The sequence below is a fragment of the Sus scrofa genome, chromosome 7, assembly GCF_054392235.1.
Source record: "Sus scrofa isolate SSC_HxYL_T2T_F1_AM1 chromosome 7, Sscrofa_HxYL_maternal_Yorkshire_Landrace_v2.0, whole genome shotgun sequence".
Classification (NCBI taxonomy): Eukaryota; Metazoa; Chordata; class Mammalia; order Artiodactyla; family Suidae; genus Sus; species Sus scrofa.
Window position 1 is genome coordinate 3,006,027 of NC_139389.1, and position 18,276 is coordinate 3,024,302.

An 18,276-nucleotide genomic window follows, 5' to 3' on the forward strand; every position below is an offset into this window, starting at 1 on the left:
TTATACACTAACAACAAACCACCAAGAAGCAAAATTTTAAAATTCCACGAACGATTACATCAAAAAGAATAAACTACCTAGGTAAGAATAAACCTGCGTCAATAGTTTTAAAGATCTTTACTCGGAAAACTAAGATGCTGATAAAAGTTGAAGAACAAACAAATGGAAAGATATGGATTCAAAGAATTAATATTGTTAAAAAACCGTATTACCCAAGGCAATCTACAGATTCAATGCAAAGAAATACAAATCAAAATCACAATGCGATTATCACCTCCCACCTATCAGGATGACTGTCATCAAAAACCCCACAAATAACAAATGTTGGTAAGGATGTGGAAAAAAAGGAACACTGGTACACTGCTGGTGGGAATATAAATTGGGGCAGCCACTGTGAAAAAAAGTATGGACATTCCTCAAAAAACCAAAAATAGAACTACTGCATGATCCAGCAATCCCGCTCCTTGGTATATATCCAAAGAAAATAAAAACAGTCATTGGAAAAGATACATGCACCCCAATGTTCACAGCAGCATTGTCTATAATAGCCAAGATATGAAATCAACCTAAATGTCCATCGACAGATGAGTGGATAAAGAAGATGTGGTATGGGTATACAATAGAATACTACTCAGCCATGAAAAATGTTGCCATTTGCAACAACTTGTTGCATATCATGCTTAGTGAAATAAGTCAGAGAAAGACAAATGCGGTAGGATATCATTTACATGTGGAATCTAAAAAAAAACACAAATTAGTGAATATAATGAAAAAGAAACATAGTGAATATAATGAAAAAGAAACAGACTCAGAGAACTAGTAGTTACCAGTGGGGAGAGGGAAGGGGGGAGGGGAAGATGGGGGTAGAGGATTAAGAGGTTCTAATGACTGTGTGTCAAATACATAAGCTACAGGGACATACTGTACAGCACAAGGAAGAAAGCCAGTATTTTATAGTAACTCTGCATGGAGTGTAGAGTTTAAAATTTGTGCATCACTATGCTGTACTCTGAAACATACAATATTGAAAACCAACTATGCCTCAATTTTTAAAAAATTAAAATACCACCCCTCTGAAGAAAAACAATTAATAGGAGTTCACGTCGTGGCTCAGCGGAAACAAATCTGACTAGCATCCATGAGGATGCGGGCTCGAGCCCTGGCCTCGCTCAGTGGGTTAAGGATCTGGTGTTGCAGTGAGCTGCAGTGGAGGTCACAGAGGCGGCTCGGATCTGGAGTTTCTGTGGCTGTGGTGCAGGCTGGCAGCTGCAGCTATGATTCGACCCCCAGCCTGGTAACTTTCATATGCTGCAGGTGCAGCCCTAAAGAGCAAAAAAAAAAAAAAAAAAAAAAAAAAATGTATACATCATGACCGAGTGGGATTTTTGCCATGAATGTAAGATTAATTCAACATACAAAAAAAAATGTGATATACAATATGGATATAATAAAGGACGGAACTATATGATCATCTCAATAAACGCAGAAAAACATCTGAGAAATCCAACAGCCATCATAATAAAAACACTCAAACTAGAGATAGAAGGACTTTCCTCAACTTCATAAAGGGCATCTATGAAAAACCCACAGCTAACATCATACTCAATAGTGTAAAAAGCTTCCCTAGAAGTTCCCGTTGTGGCGCAGTGGTTGGCGAATCCGACTAGGAACCATGAGGTTGCGGGTTCGGTCCCTGCCCTTGCTCAGTGGGTTAAGGATCCGGTGTTGCCGTGAGCTGTGGTGTAGGTCGCAGATGCGGCTCGGATCCCGAGTTGCTGTGGGTGTGGTGTAGGCCGGTGGCTACAGCTCCGATTCGACCCCTAGCCTGGGAGCCTCCATATGCCACAGGAGCAGCCCAAAAAATGGCAAAAAGACAAAAAAGACAAAAAAAAAAAAAAAAAAAAAGCTTTCACCCTAAAACCAGGAACAAGTGAAAGATGTCTGCTTTTGCTCATTTATTCAAACATTACCTTGACGGTTCTAGTCAGTACAATTAAGAAAAACAATGGAATATTACTCAACCGTAAAAAATAATGAAATCTTGCCATTTGTGAAACCATGGAAAGACTTTGATGCTTCGATAAGTCAGACAAAGACAAACACCATATGATCTCACTTGTATGTAAAATTCAAAACAAAACAAAGCCACCAAGTTCACAGATATGAAAAACAGCCTGGTGATCCCCGGAGGCTGGGGTGGGAGGGGCGGGGAAACAGATGAAGGGGGTCAAGAGCTATAAACTTCCAGCCGTAAAACAGGTCATGGGGGGTGATATACAGCATGGCAAGTGTAGTTAATACTGTATTGTATACCTGAAATTCGCAGAGAGGGAGTTCTTATCGTGGCACAGTGGCAGCAAATCCGACTAGGAACCATGAGGTCGAGGGTTCGATCCCTGGCCCCGCTCAGTGGGTTAAGGATCCGGCATTGCTGTGAGCTGTGGTGTAGGTTGCAGACACAGCTAGGATCCTACAAAGCCGTGGCTGTGGTGTAGGCCGGCAGCTGTAGCTCCGATTTGCCCCCTAGCCTGGGAACCTGCATATGCTGTGGGTGCAGCCCTGGAAAGACAACATGACCTCACACATAGAAAACGCTAAAGCATCCAATCCCAAGGCGCCATTGATCTGGTTGCGCCAAGGTGGGAATTCCTACACGACTAATCTTTATACTCTGCTGGTAGAATGCCGCCCCCACCCCGCCATCCCCATCTGGGGACCCTCACCCAGCTTCCCAAAGGGGGCTGTGCTCTCAGAGGCACGAGGACCACCTGCTCCCACTCACGGCTCCGGTGCCTGCCTCCTTGGTGCAGTCTCTGCTCGGCTGGGCTGGCCGTCCTGGGTGGGGGCAGCAGCCACTCAGATACCACGTGAGTTCACGTCTCAGGCCCTTGGTCACCCAAGGCCCGCCGCCACTGCTGGGGCTTTGGGGGGCTTCCCAGCGTCCTGCCTGGGGGCTGTCTCCCCTTTGCTCTGAACCTGGGCCCAGATGGTTGAGGGCTGGGCTAGCGAGCCCTCGTCCTGGCGTGGGGACCCATTTGCCAGCCTCTGACTCTTCATCAAAGACCTGGCCCGGCTGCCTGGCGGCCACTGTTACAACAGAGAAATGAGAGACGCACTCAAAGAGATGGGGCCACCTGGGGGCTCCTGGAGAGTCTGTGAACCCCCCATGGCAGGTCGGCAGCCCCCAGCACCCTCTTCCTGGACCCACATGGTCTGGGTAAGATGAAAAGTCGGTTGATTTTCACTGGGCTGTCAACTGTTGCTAGTCGTGGTCTGTTAGTTGTGACAGCACTGATTTCCTTGTTACTAGAAAAGCTTTATCACCCAGAGCTTTACAGCCTCCTGGAGTGAGAAGCTATGACGCAAACACACCTTGGAGAAGAAAAGTGACCTGTAATTCTTGCTCGTGCAAGGTGTGTGCTTACCAGACAGCAGCAGCCCTCAGCTGTCGCAGGACTGAGCTGCCCCCCCACCCCGTTCCTAAGTGATTTCACACACCTGCACCCCCACGTCCAGTTCTAGTTTTCCAGGAAGACGACTATCCCGTTGCCTGTGACACGAGAGGGATGCCAACCGTGGGCCTTGCAGATTTTGAGGTTTAAATCACCGGCTCCAGCGACTGTGTGTGAGGTTGTCATGGGGACCAGGCAGATGCAGGGGCAAGGGGTGGGGTGTCTTTCCTACTTTGCACACCTGGCGAGTACGCCGTCCACTGGAAACGTCTCAGAATCCTGGAACATCCAAAATGGTGTCCGAAGCCACACAGAAGCTCCAGAATCAGCCTCTAGGTGTTGGTCTCTTTTGTGATCAGGACGCTGAAGAACCACGGCTCCTCTGAGCGAGGTGTGGAGAGAGAGGTGTGTACCTGAGTGATTAAGGTGTAACTTGAACCGATTCACTGCAAACCACCTGTGCACGTGCGCCAGGGTGTCGGGAGGCGTAACAGCTTCTTTGGGGGTCACTGGCAGGCAATAAACTGCACGTGGGTAAAGCATGCGCTTTTTTTTTTTTTTTTTTTTTGTCTTTTTGCCTTTTCTAGGGCCGCACCTGCAGCATATGGAGGTTCCCAGGCTAGGGGTCGAATCGGAGCTGTAGCCCCTGGCCTACACCAGAGCCACAGCAACACAGGATCCGAGCCGCGTCTGCAACCTACACCACAGCTCACAGCAATGCCGGATCCTTAACCCATTGAGCAAGGCCAGGGATCAAACCTGCAACCTCATGGTTCCTAGTCGGATTCGTTAACCACTGAGCCATGACAGGAACTCCCAAGTGTGCACCTTGATACATTTTGACATCTGTACATGGGTGAAGTAGCCATAATCAAGAGCCAACATCTGGGAGTTCCCCTTGTGGCTCAGGGGGTTAGGGACACCTTGTTGTCTCTGTGAGGATGCGGGTTTGATCCCTGCCCTCAATCAGGGAGTTAAAGATCCAGCGTTGCCACAAGCTGCGGTTCAGGTCACAGCTGCAGCTCTGAGAACTCCCATATGCCTCAGGTGTGGCCTCTTAAAAAAAAAAAAGACGTCGCCATCACCCCCAGGTGCCTTGAGCCTCCTTGTAACCCGCCCTCCTGCCCCTCCCAACCCTACCTGCCCCCCTGGCAGGCACTGATCTGCTTTTTGTCACAAATAAGCAGATTTGCAACTACTTATCCGACCAGTTCGGAGCCCAGCTGGCAAATGCCTTCTTTCCTTTTGAAGGTTGGGCCTTTCACGGTGTGTTAAAATTATCAGTTCTGGGGAGAGCAAGAGAAACAGAGGGACACGGATGAAAGGCTGCCTTGGGGCCACCTCCTGGGAGTCTCGCCCTCACAAGAGCCCTGCCCGCTAAGCAGCAACCCTCGCCACCCCCCAGGCAGGCCCCTGACACTGTGGGACTCCTGGCCAGTTTGGGCACCGCCGCAACACACCCTGGCAAGAGGGGCCTTGGGGGCCAGCTCTGGTGGCTGCCTCCCCGGCACCACCCCACCCAGCTGCGCAGCGGGCCGGCCTCCCCTCTCCCCCCTGTCAGCTCCGCTCCTCCGGCTGCTGGATCTTTCCTCCTCCATCTGCCCCCCGTTACCGCACCAGCTTCATCGCGCCCATCTTGCCCATCTTGCCCGGTGCGCAGCAGGCCGAGACCCCTAAGTCTGCGGCCAAGAAAGGGCTTCTCCATAAGGCAGCCGAACGAGGAGACAGCAGAACAAGTCTCCAGGCCGCCTCCGGGAAGGCAGGTGCTGGGGCATTTACCGGGTGAAGCGCGAAGATGCAGGGCGGGCGGCGGCGGCGGCGGGAAACGCGAGCGGAACCCTCGCCCTGCGCAGGCGCAGCGAAGCTCCGGCCGCGTCGGGTTCAAAAGCGCGCAGGCCGAGCCGGGCGCAAGCGCGGTCGGAGGGTCAGGGGTCCTCTCCGGTCTTAACCAGCTCAGCTTGAAGGAGACTCAGGTGACTCAAGTTTCTGGAACGCACCTCGGGCCGACGCACGGTTCAGGCTCCAAGCCACGTGGGCAACACGCAAGCCCCCAAATGGCCTTGATTGGTGAAGACAGGTGACATGCCCCTGACGCCTCGCCGGCCTCCCTCCTTCCCTGCCCAGCTGCCCCTGGAGCCCCAGGTCAGGGTACGAAGATTCCTCTCTAGCCTCAGTCAGTTTGCAGAAGGGGGTCTCTGCCTGGCTCCGGTCCGAGGACCCCGCGCCTTCTCCCACGGGAGCCCCGCACACCTATGGGAGGCGGCTGGGGCAGGAATGCGAGCCTGCCGGCACCCCACCGCTGTGTCCAGGCCCAGCCTCTCCAGTAGGAAGGATGTCTAGACGGTTGCGTAGCCGTGGAAATTGTCCACGATGCGTTTTGTGACCTGGTTTTGGGCAACTGATGATGAAGACAAAATAGCCAGTAACACCTGTGAAAGTGCCTAGTTCACTTCTGACAAGAAAAAGCGTCAGAGGAGTAAGCTTAGGGTTCCTGTTGCGGCTCAGCGGTTAAGAACCCAGCTGGTATCCATGAGAATGCGGGTTTGGTCCCTGACCTCACTCAGTGGGTTAAGCATCCGGCGTTGTGGAGAGTTGCAGTGCGGGTTGCAGATGCAACTCGAGTCTGGCGTGGCTGTGACTGGTGGAGGCCGGCAGCTGTAGCTCCGATTCCACCCCTAGCCTGGGAACCTCCATATGCTGCAGGTGGGGCCTGAAAAAGAAAAAGTAAGGCTTAGTGGGCATGTGTAGATTTTTAAAACTCCTTAGGAGACAGGTTAAGGATTTCTTGGGGGTTCCCAACGGCCTAGTGATTAGGACCTGGCGCTTTCACTGCTGCAGCTCAGGTGCAGTCCCTGGCCTGGGAACTGAGATCCCGTATCAAGCTACTGCATGTCGTGGCAAAAAAAAAAAAAAAAAAAAAAAGATTTCCTCAGTAGGACACACAAAAAGACTAACCCAAAAGGAAAAGATCAGAAAGATCAGTAAGAATTTCCTTTCTCCCTCAGGCTCATTGATACGTGGTTGAGATATAACCTTGCGTGAGCTTAAAGTGCACAGCATAACGATTCGATGTGTGTCTATACTGTGACATGGTCACCACATTGTTAGGCTGCCATCCATCATCACGCAGTAACAGGTTTTTTTCTTGTGATGAGGATTCTAAAGTTCTACTCACCAATTCTCTCTTCAGCCTCAAGACATGTCCTAAATTAACAAAATTTTCTAAAGTTTTCTTTCCTTGTACATGAGATCGCCAGTCATCAGATTTGAGAAGAACGTACAAGGGTGGGGGAGGGTGAGTGTGTAATGGGGACAGCGTCTGGGTTTTGCAAGAAGAAGAAAGTTCTGGAGGTGGACGGTGGTGCCACCTGGGCAGCAACGTAGGCATAGCGTAACTGAATTTTCCACCTAAGAACCATATTATGTGTGTTTTATCACAATGTAAACAACAAACAAAGAGACCATAGAGTTTGTTTGCTTCCTTGATATGCGTGTTTGTATATTAGAATCAAAACATCCCTAGTGCTCTCGACTGACTGCCACAATGTTGTATTTAAAAACGCACAGCAGGAGCTCCCGTCCTGGCTCATTGGTTAATGAACCTGAATAGCATCTATGAGGACAGAGGTTCCATCCCTGACCTTGCTCAGTGGGTTAAGGACCCGGCGTTGCCGTGAGCTGTGGTGTAGGTCGCAGACACGGCTCAGATCCTGTAGGGCTGTGGCTGTGGTGTAGGCCGGCAGGTACAGCTCCGATTCGACCCCTAGCCTGGGAATCTCTATGTGCTGCAAGTGTGGCCCTAAAAAAAAATAAAGTAAAAAAAATAAACACGCATGCAGAGTTCCCGTCCTGGCGTAGTGGGTTAAGCATCCGAGGGCCAGTGGCTCCGGTGACAGCAGAGGCGAGGGTTCCATCCCCAGCCTGGTGCGGTGGGTTAAGGATCTGGCATTGCTGCAACGGAGACTAGGATTCAGTCCCCAGCCCAGGAACTTTCATGTGCTGGGGGTGCAACCATAAAAAAAGAAAAAAAGCACTCAGCCGGACTTGCTCCAGCTCAGTCTAGGAGGCGAGAGTAACCCAGTGTTTCCAAAGCACGGAGAAGGGGTTAGGGAGTTCGTAGTCAGTGAAGCAGTTCTTTTCAACAAACAACCCAACGCAACCACCACTGCCGGGGCACCTGTTATGTGCCAGGCGTGGAAAGAGGGGGGATTGGTTTGTATTGTTTGCATCCTCGTGATTTGCTTCTTCACAAACGGTGTCTCATGTCTCTGGTGGACGCTCGTGTCAGGGAGGTTTGGGGCGCTGCCCTGCTTCCTGACAACCAGGCCCTACCCCGCCCCCCTTTAAGTCTGAAGACAAAAAACACAACCTACTGTTGGCTGCCCCCTGGAATTCCAGAAAACTGAATGAAAACAGCAGTTGCAAAATGGAATAGCTTTGCAAACTGCGGCTGATGAATCGCTGGCGGTCGTGGGTTTTGGCAGGAGTACTCGGAAATCTGCTGCTCAGGGATCCAAAGGGAGCTTTAGAAAGCAACGGGGAAGCCGGGCCCCGCGGCGGGACCCCAGCGCTTCTGGCGCCACCCCACCCCCGGCCCATCGCTCCGCCAAGGGCCCCCTTGGGCCCCAGAGCTAAAGCGGTGCCTGCCCGGGCAGCTCGAGTTTCAGCTGCCCTTGGGCTGGGCCGGGCGAGTACTCTGGGCTCGGGGGCTCCCGGGGCCCCAGGCCACCTTCAGGCTCACCCGAAACTAAGGTCTGCCTTATTTCTCAAAGGGGTCAGCAGACTCTTGCAAGTGGTGGGGCGGACACTGGATGCAGGTCAAATATTTAAATTGATGTTTTTCCTCTCCAGCAGGGCCCTCACAGCCAGGCTCCAGGCTCCTTTAAATATGCATATTTTTTCTTCCTGAAAGTGCCTGAGGCAAGACCCAAGGCTCCAGGTCAGGCCCCAGAGAAGGGGTGGGCAGGCCCCTCAGCTGACCCGGGCTCAAAGGCCACGTGCCTGCAGGAAACCACCCCCGGCTGCCGGCTCCAGGCGGGTCACACTTAATCACACAGGCCAGGCAGCCGCCGCACTCTGGGCAGGAGTGACACGTTCACTAGGGCCTTCCTTCCTCCGTCCGTCGGTTTCTGGGGCGACAGGAAAGCCAGCGGGTGTCCGTGAACTTCCCAAAGTGCTGAAACAGACATGCCGCCTCCTCTTGAAAAAGAGCGTCTTGTGGAAAAAAAAAAAAAAACAAACAAAAAAAACCAAACAAAACCCTTTACCCAGAAAGCGACCTCAGATAGTCAAGGTATTTCAAGCGGCCCCTTCAGCCCTCCCCGTGACCCACAGAGAGGACTTTCTCCACAACCTGACCTGGCCTCTGGGCCTGGACCACGAGTCCGTCCAGGCCGGCTGCTGCATCCCCGCATCCCCGGGCAGATGCAGAGTCGGGCACCTTCCATCCGACACACACCAAAGCCTGATGACCAAGCCCAGCTGGGAAAGTGGCGGGAAGAATGACACGCAGGCACCTTCCGGGGTGGGGTCGAGGATGGGGTCCAGGAGGGCCCCGGGGTCCCCTTGCTCCCTTCACCCCCCTGCTACCATCCTGCTGAGGACAGAGACCCCTCCCACAATGGGCCAGGATCCCCTCGAGGGGCCTTAATCCAGGAGCTCTGACCCCACACGCCCCCTCCCGTCCTCCCCTCCACTGTGCGCCCGGCAGGACAGAACGAAGCGTCTCTGCTTCATTTGTTGCCAGGAAAGCACCCCCCGTTTCACGCCATCCCACAGGAGCATCGGCCACCTGGCGTGTGTGTTGACTGTCAGCTAAGGCCCACACCTTGCTTTTGGTTCAAGGTTCTTTCTGGGCACAGCCTGTGCCCACAGGGGACACGGAGGCTCTTTGGAGTCAGGAAGGCGGCGCCCAGGTGCCCCCCACCGCATCCTGGAGTCTGCGGCTGGGACTAGAAGGTAAAGAGACGCTCCGGCGATGCCCTGATGCCCCGTCCCTGCTCGTGGGATCTTGGGGAACCAAGGGAGTGATGTGCGAACGTGCTCAGTGCTGCCCCCTGGTGACCCCGTTACTTTAATCTCCTTCACTGGTCAGGATTCAGTCCTTAGATTTCGCGCCCGGACCCGCACAAGGAACAGAAGAAAAGTCCGGGACCCTCAGCATCCCCAAAGCCAAACCTCTCCAGGTCGGGAGAAGGCTGGAGTCCCCAGGTTGGCCCTTAAAAGCTGAGGGGCTGCAGGGAGGGGCGAGGACAGCCGATGTTCACGGGTACAGTTTCAGTTTCCCAATGAAGTTCTGCAGGTGGTTGTCCAACAGTGGGAAGGAAGTTAGTTTGGAGTTCCCGTCGTGGCTCAGTGATTAACAAATCCGACTAGGAACCATGAGGTTTCAGGTTCAATCCCTGGCCTTGCTCAGTGGGTTAAGGATCCAGCGTTGCCGTGTGTAGGTCACAGACACAGCTCAGATCTGGTGTTGCTGTGGCTGTGGTGTAGGCCGGCAGCTACAGCTCTGATTAGACCCCTAGACTGGGAACCTCCATATACCGTGGGAGCAGCCCTAGAAAAAGGTAAAAAGACAAAAAGACAAAAAAAAAAGTTAGCATCACTGAACTGTTCGCGTAAAAAACAGTTAAGATGGTAGATTTTATATTTTGTGTTTGTTGGCCATAATTTAAAATTATTATTTTTTTAAATCTGAGGGGTTGCAGCCCAGCAAGTAGACTCAGGGCCGACAGTCAGTCCCTGCTCCATCTTTCTGTCCTTGTCTGGGGACCACAGTCCCCAGAGTCGGCTCTCTCAAAAACCCATGGCCCACAGGCCTGCATCCAGGTTTTTTGTCTTTTTTTTTTTTTTTTTTGTCTTTTAGGGCCACACCTGCGGCATACGGAGGTCCCCAGGCTGGGGGTCGAATTGGAGCTGTAGCTGTTGGCCTACACCACAGCCACAGCAACGCGGGATCCAAGCCGCATCTGTGACCTACACCACAGCTCACGGCAATGCCGGATCCTTAGCCCACTGTGCGATGCCAGGGATCAAACCCTTGTCCTCATGGTTGCTAGTCCGTGTTCGCCAACCACTGAGCCACGATGGGAACTCCGGCATCCAGGTTTCGAACTCACGTCCCGGTCTATGGCCTGAGAGCAAAGGAACGGTTGGCAGAAGCGCTTGGAGAAAGACCGGTCGCTTTCCCGCGTGCCCACCAGGTACCTTCTCCCCTTGATGCCTCTCAGAACCCAGGCCCTGCAGCTTTCCCGGCCCGACTTCAGGGCCCTTCACCCCTGCTGGTCTGCACAGGCCGCCAGAACAAAGCACCGCCGCACCGAGGGGCTTCCACCCCAGAAATCCATGTTCTCACGGTTCGGAGGCTGGACGTCCACGGCCGAGGGGTCCCTGGGGCTGGTTTTTCCTGAGACCAATCTCCGTGGCTGGTAGACGGTCGTGTCCCCCCGTGTCCTCGTGGGGTCTCCCGTCTGTGTGTCCGTCCGAATTGCCCCTTTGTCACAAGAACGGCGGCTTAGGGCCACCCATGCGACCTCATTAGTGGCCTCTTCCAGGCCTGATCTCCAAACTTACTCACCTCCTGAGGTGCAGGGTAGTGGTTTGGGGGGGCCGGTGCATTAGGATTTTGACATATGAATTTGGGGAGACACCATTCAGCCCGTAACAACCAGCTGCGCCCAGAAACCTCCTGGCACCTCTGACTGTGGTTTCCTTTTCATGACCTTGTACCCAACCCAAGGGGCACCTCTGAATTTTAGGAAAACTTCCATAGCTGACCTGACAGGGCTCAGAGGTGCCCCGGTGAAGGGAATCCCCCTCCAAATAAGGTTTCAAAAGGCACCAGTAATTCTTCTGTTCAAAAGTCTTCGAGGGTCAGGCGTTTCCATCTGGGATGATGCAAGTTTGCGGCTCCATAGTGGCGGTCACACAAGAGTGTGAGTTACTCGAGGCCACTGAACTGGACCCTTCCCAGTTAAGCTGGCACGCTTCATGTTCTGTATATTTTACCACAATTTTTAAAAAGTGTTGGGGATGCGGACGGGTTAAGACCAGGCCCACTCATCGAACATGACACAGGAAATGAACCCAAGACTACAGACTTTCGCGCTGGGAGCTCCTGCCTTACGTAACTGCGATCCCCTTTTAAACAACCTCTACCCTCCCTTCAAACCTTCGAGCATCCCGCGTGTTGATTCCTCGGCTCCCAGAGTGTGCTGGGCACCAGAGGTGGGATGGAGAGGAAGGAATGTGGCTTTGGGGTCCAGCAGAGGCTTGAAGCAGAGCTGCCAAGAACCAGGTGTGGGAGCCAGGCCTGACGACGGCACCCCCATCTGTAACGTCGGGATAATAGCACTGCTGGCTAGGGTTTTGTGACTGTGAAGATAGCGAGTGCCGATAAGCTCTTACTAGACCACAGCCCCCGGAAAGCAGGAAGCCTCAAATGATAAATGGATTAGCCAAGTACTGATGAGCTTAACAGCCCAAACATACCTCCACATTCGCAATTTTAAAACTTGGAATTCCTGCCGTGGTGCAGTGGGATGTGCGATGTCTCTGGAGCACGGGACACGGGTTTGATTCCCCGCCCAGCACAGTGGGTCCAGGGTCTGGCATTGCCTCAGCTGCAGCATTGGTCACAAGTGCAGCACGGATCTGATCCCTGGCCCAGAAACTTCTGTATGCTGTGGGGCCAAAAAAAGAAAGAAAAAATTTTCAACCCAGATGCAAAGGGTGTAAACTCAACGTGAAATGCTAATTGGTGCACTTTGCTGTGAGCCCGAGAGGAGGAGGAGGACATGCTTCTTGAGCGAACAAAATAGTGTCTCATCAGGCCTGGGGTCCAGCTGTTCCTTGGTGGCCCCAGTAAAGCACAGCCAAGATCCATGCTCTTGCCAAATCCCCACAATGACTCAGGGCTCAGCCACGAGGCCAGTTTGGCCAGTGGGCCTTTAGCAAGTGCATTAAACATTTTATTTGTTTGTTTATTTATTTTGCTTTTTAGGGCTGTACCCACAGTATATGGAGGTTCCCAGGCTAGGGCTTGAATCGGAGCTGTAGCCACTGGCCCACACCACAGCCACAGCCACGCAGGATCCAAGCAACATCTTCGAACTACACCACAGCTCACGGCAACAGCGGACCCCCAACCCACTGAGCGAGGCCAGGGATCAAACCCACATCCTCACAGATACTCGTCGGATTTGTTTCTGCTTCTCCACGACGGGATCTCTGAGCAAGTGTATAGACGTGAAGGTTTCGTCTACACTGTCGCAGTGGGGCTCGACTCCTTGAAATGTTCCTTCTTCGAGCCCCAGTGCCATGCTGTGAGGAAGCCCAAGCAGCCACATGAGCGGTCCATGGAGGAGAGAACAGAGGTGTCCAGCTAACAGCCCCAGTGACCTTCAAGCCAGGGAGCAGAACCAACTGGCAGCCATGGGAGTCAGACCACGTTGGATCTCCCAGCCGACTCCCCACAGGGGAGACTCGACCTCCTGGTCCACGGCAGGGTCCAGAGAAACCACGGTTACTTTGACCTGCTAGGTTCTGGGGGGGTTGCTACCTAACTGAAACCATCCCTTTTTATCCCCAGTCTCAAACACGAATAAGGGAATTTGACATTTCCAGCTACACAGTTAAAATTAGTAGCTTTAATGTTACTGCTTCCTTAGCGGTGGAGTCTCAGGAAGCTTAATTTCTCTAACCTTATCTGCAACATACGAGTGACCCCTGCCCCCGGGTCTTTTGTGGGCATCCCATGAGCCCACAGGGACACGCAGCTAGTGCTTCGCAAAAGCCAGCTATTATTCTGAAATCAAACAGACGGGCTGGTGCTTCTATTCTGAGAATTAGAAGGGATTCAGAATGAAGCAGGGGCAGCATTTACCAGTTGAGACAGAGACAAGTTTGGCAAGTTCAGAGGCCTTGCCTGCCCTCAGGAACAAAGATGCTACCAGAACCATGGCAGGTGCTGGCGGCTCGTGGCGCTGAGACTGCCCTGCACGCTCAAGCCCCCTGCCTCATCTAGGTCTCTCGCCCACCAGCCTGAGAGGAGGTTTGGCCTAAATCTGATGATATACAGAACACAGTGCCTGGAGGCTGCCCACTGGTACCTGAAACAAGACCCAGATGCGAGCTCTCCGTTGATGACGGGCGAGGGCTCCAACTTACCCCTTTCATCGAAGGGAACAAAGTCTGTAGGAATATACCTTTTTTTTTTTTTTTTTTTTTTTGGTTTTTCTTCCTCAGAAAGCGTTCCCTCCAGGCTAAGAGAGTGAAGCCCAGATTTCCAGAATCTGGATTCCCTTCCATCTCCGCCGTTGTCACCCAGGCTGCCCTGCTGATGGCACTCAGGTGGCGGTGAAGGATGCCGGCCGCCCCTCACTCAGCTGGCCGCTCGCACCCCCAGTGTGGAAAGGGGGACGAAGAGAAGCCAGTCCTCCCAAGGCCCACCCCTGTCCCCGTGCATCTTCTTGGCCCTAAAATAAGGGGAGTCACTTCACTGAAGTAACGCACCGGCTGCGGCTCCATTGGGTCCAGGCCCAGGGCCGCACTGATGAACATGGTTGGGTCGTAAAGCAGTTCATTCTCCTGGGAAATCATTCCTCGTTTGAGGAAAAGGGCTCGTAAAAAGCTCTTTCCAAAGACAGCAGGTGTCCTGCCGAGGCAACGGCTTCCCAGACTGGCTGGTGGGGGCCCAGCGGGGGTGGGAAGAGCAGCCCCGAGTCCCGGAAGGTCTAGCAGGTGTCCTCCCCGGGGGAGCGTGGCTGACCCGGGACGCCCCCTCTCAGGCGCTCCTCCAGCTCCACCGGCGCTAATAGTTACCCGTCAGCTTGAGGCAAGAGTGGGTGAGGTCAAGGCAGCGCCTGCTGCCCCCCTGAAGGGGCTTCGTCTCAACAGGGGCGTCCTGACATCAGTTTGTTTTGTCCTCACAGCCCCTGCTGTGAGCACGTCCAAGCTTGTGCTGCTCCTTGCAGGACAGGCCCATAAATGGAGAAACAAGTTGTTGGGGCACAGGGAACTGTGACTTCACTCAGAAAAAGCCGACAGACCGAGCAGATGGCAGACTCCTGTCCCAAAGAACCACCTTGCCTGAGTCAGAATCCAGGCTTCTTTTCTACTAAGGGGGGGCGGGGTAAAGGCAAGCATTTCCTGGTTCCCACCAGCCTCCAGAGGGATGCGTTCGCTTCGTCCTGCCTGCATCCCTTCACAGGTGGGCCTGGCTAGGATGCTTCCCGTGAGCTAAACAAAGGTATTTTAGCTTAACTCTCAGAGATGGGCCACTGTGGATAATTTACGCTTTTTACAGGCGGTGTGTCCCTTTGGTGATTGACTCGTGGCAGAAGCAGAAGACGACAAAGGTTTGCGTAGAATAGATCCGGCTGGATTTGTTCTTACTGCACCTTGAGTGCCCACGAGCATAAAGCCGGAGCCCTGCTGACACCACAGCAGAGACCGCGTCACCCGTGAGGCGTGTGGTGGTTCAGTGTGTGCCAACTGACAGCATCATGGGGCATCCAGATAGTTGGCCGAATGTTACTTCCGGGGGTGTCTGGGGTGTTTTCGGAGATCAGCTTTCGAGCAGATTGTCTTCCTCACTGTGGGGCCTCGTCTAACCCTTGAGGGGCGGATGAGAACAAAAAGGCTGAGAAGCAACAATTCACTCTCTCTCGGCCTGACTGTTGAGCAAGGACCCGGGGCCTCGGCCTTGGACTGAAATCGCACCACTGGCTCCTCTGGGCCTCAGGCCTTTGGACTTGAACGGAACCACAGCACCAGGCCTCCTGGGTCTACAGCTTGCAGATGGCGGGGGTTTCAGGAATTCTCAGCTTCTGTAATCACACGAGCTAGTTCATTACAATAAAAACAGATGGTAAATACCGATGGTTTGACTTAGGATTTTTCCACTTTACAATGGTGCAAAAGTGATACACACTCAGCAGAAACCATGCTTGGAATAGTGACCTTTGATCTTTCCCAGGGCCAGTGACAGGCAGTGGGATCCTCTCTCCTGATGCTGGGCAGCTCCCGGTCAGCCCCCCTCTCCAACCCCTGCCCTGGAGGGTAAACAACGGACACAATAACAATCAGCCGGTACCCAGACTCTGTTTTTCACTTTCAGGGCAGCGTCCAATAAATTACATGAGATGCTCAATGCTACATTCTAAAACAGGCTTTGTGTTAGAGCATCTCGTCTGACCGCAGGCTAGTCAGCCTAAGCGTGGTGAGCACGTCTAAGGCAGGCTGGGCTGGGCTCTGATGTTTGGTAGCCTAGGTGTAGTAAGTGTTTTTGTTTTGTTTTGTTTTTTGTCTTTTTGCTATTTCTTGGGCTGCTCCCACGGCATATGGAGGTACCCAGGCTAGGGGTCGAATCGGAGCTGTAGCCACCGGCCTACGCCAGAGCCACAGCAACGTGGGATCCGAGCCACATCTGCAACCTACACCACAGCTCACAGCAACGTCAGATCGTTAACCCACTGAGCAAGGGCAGGGATCGAACCCCCAACCTCATGGTGCCTAGTCGGATTCATTAACCACTGTGCCATGACGGGAACTCCTAAATGAATTTTTGATTTAAAATATTTTCCAATTAGAATGGGCTTATCAGGATGTAACCCCCCCATAAGTCAGGGAAGATCTGTATTTATAACATATATAAATATATTCATTATATATAATATACATTTATGTATTGTATAATGAATAGTATACATAGGTATATGGGTATATACATAAGTTACATGATACTATATATGTGTGTGTATATATTATAGAAGACTACATACATAAATACTGTATCTATGTATCTCCCTGTGTGTCTATGTATCTATCTAGCCTACTGCTTCTGCCTCTCTGGAGAACCCAGGGAGCTTGGTGGTAAAAACCGCACACAGGTTTAGAGGTGACAGGCCAGGAGGAGGAAGAAAACGCCAACCTTGGACAACAGGAAAACCAGACAAATGTTTCTACAATTATAAGAGAGGAAAATAACCCTCTTTGGTCTCCGGTCACTTCTTCAGAAGTGGGTGTGTCACACTCGGCTTCCTGCTAAATAAGATGAATAGAGCAGTACACTTGCACCCAGAGGGTGAGGATAAACCTTCCCCTCATCTAGACTCTGCAGCATATGCTTCTCTTAGTCCTTCTGGTCCCCGAGTCCCAGCAAAGTACACTACGGGAACCTGAGCATGATCTTGGCTCCTTGAAAGGGAAGCTTCTGGCGGGTTGTTGTGGTTGCTCTTACTGTTTCCCCTGCTTCAAACTTGGTGATTTGTGGATCTTTTTTTTCCCAGCAACCTCTTGACACGTGTTCCTTAATGGTCTACCAGTCTATTTTCCCATTCATAGGAATTCAACTCAGTCTTTAAAAACCCCTCTTTTATACCAGATTTTTATTTTACATGGGAAAGAGCTGAACGCGGTATTAGCCAGCAGATAGCGTTCGAAAGAAGCTAGTCAACCCTGGATTATTCCAAAGAATTAACAGCAATAAATCTTATTTCCAGCATCAACCGGGACCTCCCAAACTAAGCTTCCTGTTACTGGACTTCCTCTCAGTCGGCAGCACCCTTACGGGTCGTAACAGAGAAGGACTGGAAGGCATCTCCTGGCTTCCTGCTGGGGCCGAGGTCACATCCCGTTGACAGAGGAGGACTGGAGCAGCTGGAGGCTGTGGCGGCTCTACTGTCAGTTCCACCACCGCCCCGGAGGCCGCTCTAGGGCCGGTGCAGTTCTAAAGAGTTTAGAATCGGCTTGTCGCCTTACGCACACACACAGAGAAGAGCCTGCTGGGACTGCGCGGAAACCGCCGTGGATCTGGGCTGTGGAAAGACGCCTTCCGGGACAAGGCACAGAGCTCCCTTCATTTAGGTCTTCAACTCATCATAGCAGCTTTCAGTGTACTAGTCTCTCACCCTTTTTGTCATTTACTCCTACTTCATACTTTTATGCTGTTCTAAGTGTTGGGTTTTTTATTTTTTGTCTGTTTAGGGCCACACCTGTGATGGCGGATTTTGTCAAATACCTTCCTAGTATTGATTGAAACGATTACGTGAATATGAAATCAACCCTGCTTTCCCAGGATAAATCCCATGACCATGATATATCACCTTTTTATTTAGAGCATCGGTTTCCATTTACTAAACATTTGCTTAGAATTTTCACATCTAGGTTCACGAGGAATATTTGTAAGGTCTTCTTTCCTTCTCATATGCTAACCCCTTAGAATGAGCGAAATAACTTGCGTAGAATTGGTTTTATTTCTTCAAGTGTTCAGTAAAACTCACAACTGAAGTCTTCAGGATTATAGGATGGTTTTACCTATTTCTTTTCTTTTTTACTTCTTTTTCTGGCCACACCTCCAGCACAGGGAAGTTCCCGGGCTAGGGGTTGAATCAGAGCTGCAGCTGCGCCAGCCTACACTACAGCCACAGCCACGCTGGATCCAGACTGCATCTGCAACCTACACTGCAGCTTGTGGCAATGCCGGATCCTTAACCCACTGAGTGAGGCCAGGGGTCAAACCCACATCCTCATGGACACTGTGTCGAGTTCTTAACCTGCTGAGCCAGGAAAGAAACTCCTGCCTACTTCTTAAGCAAGTTCTGGTAATTTGTGCTTTCAAGGAATCTGTCAAGGTCACCTACGTTCTTGACGTCGTCAGCATAAGGTGATCCTAATATTGCCTGTTATTTCAGCATTTGTAGGATCTTCAGTGACGTGGCCCCCCCATTCCTTACACTGGTAACTGGTCTTCTCTTTTCTCTCTCACCAATCTGGCCGGAGAGGTGCCAATTTTATTGATTTTTCCCAAAAAACACGCTTTTAA

At 51.9% G+C, this 18,276-nt stretch overlaps 1 long non-coding RNA gene across 1 annotated transcript; it reads right to left on the bottom strand.

The window, feature by feature from the left end:
* Window positions 1–2,011: 2,011 nt before the first annotated feature.
* On the bottom strand, window positions 2,012–5,293 carry LOC110261701 (uncharacterized). The gene is made up of 4 exons (XR_014811467.1): window positions 5,232–5,293; window positions 4,593–4,738; window positions 3,694–3,865; window positions 2,012–3,087 (listed from the first exon to the last, which is right to left on the bottom strand). It is a non-coding gene; the product is annotated as an uncharacterized LOC110261701 (long non-coding RNA).
* Between the last annotated feature and the right edge of the window lie 12,983 nt (window positions 5,294–18,276).